Source organism: Camellia sinensis, chromosome 6 (genome assembly GCF_055761805.1).
Source record: "Camellia sinensis isolate YWXY chromosome 6, ASM5576180v1, whole genome shotgun sequence".
NCBI classification, from domain to species: Eukaryota; Viridiplantae; Streptophyta; class Magnoliopsida; order Ericales; family Theaceae; genus Camellia; species Camellia sinensis.
Window position 1 is genome coordinate 110,431,808 of NC_138966.1, and position 6,437 is coordinate 110,438,244.

The 6,437-nt window shown below is 33.7% G+C and overlaps 1 long non-coding RNA gene across 1 annotated transcript; it reads left to right on the top strand.

Annotated features, from left to right (window-relative positions):
• The first annotated feature begins 1,444 nt into the window (after nt 1-1,444).
• On the top strand, nt 1,445-4,778 carry LOC145792360 (uncharacterized). The gene is made up of 3 exons (XR_014331756.1): nt 1,445-1,580; nt 2,652-2,814; nt 4,337-4,778. It is a non-coding gene; the product is annotated as an uncharacterized LOC145792360 (long non-coding RNA).
• The last annotated feature ends 1,659 nt before the right edge of the window (nt 4,779-6,437 follow it).

Here is a 6,437-nt window from a genome sequence, read left to right on the forward strand (position 1 = left end):
ATGAATTAGTCCTATCCCTGAATCACTTTTTTGGAACAATCCCACCTACACTTGGGAACATCTCTGCTCTGCGTTTTTTTAATATGTCAAACAACAATTTAGAAGGCCAAACTCCTGTTGAACTTGGAAAGCTCTCAAACTTGGAAGAGCTTCAGTTGTCTGAAAACAAGTTGACCAGTATGATGCCTCCTGCTATTCTCAACATTTCATCAATCAACATATTAGCTCTAGTCTCAAACCAATTGCATGGCAGCTTGCCCTCTAACCTAGGTCTCACTCTTCCGAAACTTGAAAGGATTTACATGGGAGAAAACCAATTCTCTGGGACCATACCTGCATCTCTGGTTAATGCTTCACGTCTTGGAGTGATTGATCATGGCTCAAATGCTTTGACAAGGGGCATACCACAGAATTTGGGTGAACTTAAACAACTTGAGCTTTTAAATTTTGGGGCTAATACTCTAGCCACTGCAAAATCCAATGACTTGCAGTTCCTTACCTCCTTGACCAATTGCTCCAATCTAAGTGTGCTGCGTTTGCATGCTAATCAGCTTGGGGGTGTATTGCCCACTTTGATTCCAAATCTCTCCACCAAGCTCATAAGACTTAGGTTGGATCAGAACTACATATCATGATTGTAAACTTACTTACATTTAACAATTTTTAACTCCATTTTTCAAGTTCTCTTGAAGCATATCTCCATACTAACTTTTTTGAATCAGTTTTTCTGAAATTTTGGACTTGGTTACAAGTTTATTTTTATGTGTTTGTGTAACAAATTGTCTCTTGGGTATGCAATTGGAATATTTAAGTTACATGGATCGTCATTGAAGAAAGGTATTGATTATTATCTTTTTCCTGTTACAATCTATCAAAAACCTTCCTGCTGGGTATTTTTCACTCAATGGATATCACTTGGCTAAAAACAGTTTAGTTTTTCACCTTCGCATAAGTCTACTTCAATTGACATTAATATTGGTTAGTTGATTGAATAAATTGTATGGATTTACCCTTTATTGTTAAAAGTGATTATATTAATAAATTTTCTTATAATAACTTTTTGGCCAAGGACCTCCATAGAAAGTGCTTGAATATAGACTTGTTAAGTTAATGACTCGTTCATGTTAGTTGCTTTATATGCAATTAACAGGAAACTGTAGCAGATTTACTAAAAAACAAAGATCAAAAGGCATGGCTAAGTATGGGTTTCTCGTTCTTTCCAATGCTTTTGTGGTATTTACAATGAGTTCTTATCTGAACTCTTCAATTCCTTTACTATTGCTTAATTGAGACTTTTGCTTAAATCTATGTTGTGAGGATGAAACCAAATCAATTAATTCCATAGGTGATTAATGCATATATGCATTTAAGCAGAATTTAGGGGATAGTAGGATGTTTGATAGATTCATAAATGGAGAATACACCGAGTTTTCGATTGGTTTGTTAAACATGCAGATTGGCCATCTCATTTGCAGGCAAGCACACCCAATGCCTGTGATTTTTATCTCATACATACAAGCCTTTCACATTTTATTGGAACTAAACCAATGTAGTTTGTCAGAGGGTCCTTCATGGAACTTGTAAGTTCTAACATGAATGGTGATTTAATTTAGCGATGATAAGGACATTGACAAATATATTTTTTAGATTAGTAGACAAGTACTATTACTCAACCTTGTTTTCATCTGAGTCAATTACAGTTATTTAGGAGTGTATTGGTTATCTTCTTGTTGGTCTTGCTGGCAAGACAGTAGCAATTTTATGATCATAATCTGAACATTTGAATTACATTTGCTAAAACAGTGGCTTTGTTGTTAACTAGTGCATTCAAAATCCATTAGCTAGTATTATGTGAATTGTGATTGTGTAGATCCATCTGCTAATCTTTCTTTCAGCTTCCTTATTTTGATTGTTTTCTTGTTTAAGTGGATATTTGATTATTGGCATGCTATTATCTAAATTTTCACAATGCTTTGCTTAATTAAATAATGTTAATTGTATTTGTTTGTCCTAAGTACATGAGGAGGCTCAGCCAATGGTTTTTGGCGCAACTAATAAGGAAACAAGTTTCTTTAATTGCAATTTCTTCCTGTTTAAGAGAGTTATCATATAAGTCACCATAATTAATTATAACAGGAAACTAGAATATGTGCAAACTCCGCAACCTGCTGCTGGTGACTTTGTTGTTTCTTAGAAACAGTGAGACTAACAAGCCCTGTTGAGATGTTTCACATTCGTATTTACTCTTTAAATTACTAGATATGGTCAAATCTCATGAATCATGGTGGGACTATAATGCTCAATTGATAGGGTTCTTCTTGCTTGTTCAAATGCAAATCAAAGCAACTTTCTTGTTGACTCTTTTATTTGCATTTGATTCTTTTTAAATTTAATATGTAATTTTATGCAATCTTTGTCTGATAGAAACCCATAAAATAGAGTGGTCTGCAAAGATATACTTTCCAAAGCATCATTCTTTGGAGCAGAATTCCCAATCACTCTCATCTTCATCAATACGTAATCATCAAATTCATCATTTTAGCTCCCTCAAAATTATTCTTCGAGATAGCTTGATGAAGTCAATGATATCAAAATTTAGTTATAGCTTTTTCAGCTTTTACTTTTTATCAGTGTCTTTTTTACTCTTTCAGGATGGTTTATAATTTCTGACTTCAAATTTGGCTCGTAGGCAATTCAAGACTCGAGAACATAAGATACAGATAATAAGGCTTCAGAATATGAATTAATATACTCAATTTGCTTGGAGCAAGTTAACTAGGAGACCTTGTTTGAAGCTTGCTATGTTTGCATCAGGTCTCTCTTCTAACTTTCATACCAATTATTTAACAATTTCTCATCAGTGCATGTCACATGATGATTCTAATCTTTTGATCTTCATATACAATGAACATATGCTCAGTTCAATATATATTTTAGTACTTTGGTGAATTTCCAAATTATTAATGTTGATTTTATTTATTAAGTACTTTGGTTCTACGAGTTGCATAATCCCATCTGGGCAGACCACAGTCCACTGTGTTCTAAGTTGCATGAGTACAAGAAGCAGAGAAAATGCAGCAAACCTTTGTACCCATTTGAACATTTCTGGAGTTTTTGTGACTTAAAAGCTTTCGAACTTTTTTATTTTTTGGTAATTGTAAATTTCCATGTTGTTCTGCATGCTAATGCAGATCCCATTTGTGTAGATTTCAATATACTCTATGCTCTGTTGCATCCTAACTTGCATCAATACAGAAAAAAGAAATACAGAAAAATCTATTCAGATCAGAGCTTTGCTTCCCAAAATTTCAAAAATGTTAGTCTCATCATAGTAAATTGAACTTGTTAAATAATTGGTTAGAATCTAGATATGCTTGTCTTTGATTACTCAGCTGCTGCTGTCTTTTGCAGTTCCAAGCTAACCTCATGGATCCATCGCCATGCATGATGCAGTGTGATGGATTAGCGTGAAAGACTTAGTAATTCTATGTTTGTCATGCTGTAGAAAATTGAAGATCATGATTCAAACTTAGTCTTAGGAAATTAAGCTTTTAAGTATGTCAATTTAGTTACGAACTTGAATGGATTTGAGCCAGGAAATGAGATCAGTCCCATAAAATTGTGCCATTTGTTTGAAAGTCTGAATGAGACCACGCTTTCTTTTTCCTTTTTGGGTGTTGCTGCATTTCTTTCTTCATATCAGACTTTTCACCATGGGACATTTGCATATTTGGATGTTTCATGGAAATGAAATTATTTTGTGGATACATAATTCTGGCGTTTCATGATATGTTAATTGATAAGACACGATCCATCTTGATTGTATCTCTGTTAATCATCAATGCCCATTAAATGATCACTGTATGCTTGTGACCAAATAGTTGTTCAGTTCTAAATGTGCCCTCGGGTATTTAGCTTGTTCGAATTAGTGTATGCACTATCATCCAGACGAGGGTTTTTTGTTATCTTGGTTTTACGACATTGATGCTTTTTATGCCTAATCTAAATGTACTTTGATTCTTCTCATTTTTAAAAAAAAAATGTGCACCTGCCCATGGCAATTGCTGCCATTTCGTTTCATTGGCAGTGATTGAATCTTTCATAGCTTTCAAGGCTTTTGTTATTTCTTAGTTACAGAGTTATCAAATCGATAATTACAATGACCCATTTATGTCACCGACAGGAAGTGGATTCAGAGGATGGGTTCCTCTGCTTATCGGACTGATCTCATTTCCTGGCTATGGATTGATAAAGTGCTATATTGTATGTTTGATCTTTGAGAGCATCTCCTCCATAAATTTAAAGGTTATCTGATGGGTGTTATTTTTCGTTCTAGTTTTCAGGGGCACAAGGAATGGATCAATGAAATGAACTTGTTGCATGTAGTCAAGCACCAAAATCTTGTCAAGTTAGTGGGATACTGTGCAGAAGATGATGAAAGAGGGATTCAGCGGCTTTTGGTGTATGAGCTCATGCGTAACAAAAGCTTAGAGGACCATCTGTTGGCTTGGGTAGCGTCTCCTCTGCCATGGATGGCAAGATTAAAAATTGCTCAAGATGCAGCTCGTGGTTTGACTTATCTGCATGGAGAAATGGACTTTGGAGACTAAAAATTTGTATGATGAATTATTATTAAATTTGTATGATGGATTTATTTTGATTTATAATATAAATTGGTTACTGAATTGTTTTGTAGAGTGATGTATAATAGCTAGTGGATTTGTTAGTATATTTGAAGGCTATTGAGATATGAGCAGGATATTTGTGAAATAATAATTTAAATTGAATTATAAAATATGGAACAATAAGTTTTGTGACGAAATTTATCGCAGCTATATATGTAAAGTTTTGTTGATTTTGTTGTTTGGTGACCAAAAATTTTGTCACGTATACATCTTTTTGTCACGAAATATATTTCGTCACCCATGTATGACTTTTGGAGACGAAAAATTTCGTCACCTTTACATCTTACTGTGACGAAATTATTTCCTCATCAATGATCAACATTTGTGGCAAATTTATTCGTCAACTAAAATTATAAATATGGTACTGAATAATTATTTGGTGACGAAAATAAGAATTTTTGGCGACAAAATCTTGTTTTATTGGTGACAAAAAATTTCGTCACTTAAGTAATTTCATTGGTGACGAAATTATTTTTCGTCACGGTGGTTTTTAGTGACAAACGTTCAATGACGAAACTAGTGACGAAAATATTTCCTCACAAATATCTATAGTGACAAAATTAGCTTTTTCGAGACAAAAAAATTTCGTCACTCAAGACCTAACTTGTTGTAGTGCACTGCTCGTCTCAAGTGGCCTGCACTATTTATAGAGCGAGTGCAAATGGAAAGATTATGTCGGGAAAATCGACTGAAGGTGCCAAAAGCACATTCTATTGAGATGCAAAAGGAAGATCCTGATAATGTTGATCGACTATGTCAAAGACTACAACGTGAGATTTCTCAAATGCACCGTAGGTTAGCCTGCGATATGCAACTATACATAGTTAAGAAGGATGCCCAGAAGAACAGAACAGAACCAAATGTTGCGGCTATCAAGGGTATCATGGAGGATCCTGAACTTGTCTCTGACGCTGAGCTTTCGGATTATTCAGACTCTGAGCCACTTGTCGATTTAAGTGCGAATTAGGTGTTAATGTCTACACTTCGGCAATATTAGGTCATGCATTAATATGTAATGTCTGTGTTAGACTAAGTGTTTCCGTAATGAGTTTGTCAGATTGTCTACCTAATATTTGTCTGTCTAACTGTTATGTTTATGTATTGTGTGTTCAGTTTAGGGTGTTTAGGATGTATGTATTGTGTGTTCAGTTCATGGTGTCCAGAATGTATTTTTGTGGGAGACTTATATCTATACTACCTATGTAACTGAAAACTATTACATTTGCAACTTCAGTTATGTTGTTTTCATGCTTGTATGAGTATTTAGTAAATTAGTGACTTTGTATATTATGTATTAAGTTTTATTACAAAAATGTTGACTAAATTTATTTTAGGAGAAATACACATTCTCTTAACTTGTTCATCTTCTCAATCGTGAGAACCCAATAATGTAACCATTATTCATAGAATATAACAAATAACGTTCTCATTCTTACAGAAAACTACACTACCAATTGAATAAAACAAATAACCTTTACATTCATTCATTCATTGCACAACATCAGTCTTATGAAATAAGCGAAACACCTTCTAACCCAAAATATAGGCAAAAGACAAAAATTAAAATTTAACATGAAAGCGCCTTTAGTAAAGCCAAAAAAAAATTATGAATTACATTATCACCTTCTAACTCAAAACAAAAGACAAAACAAAAAACAAAAAAAAAATTACCTGAAAATAGCTTTAGTAAAGACAAAAAATTTCTGAATTATACCTGTTAACCCAAAACAAAGACAGAAGAAATTTTTTTTT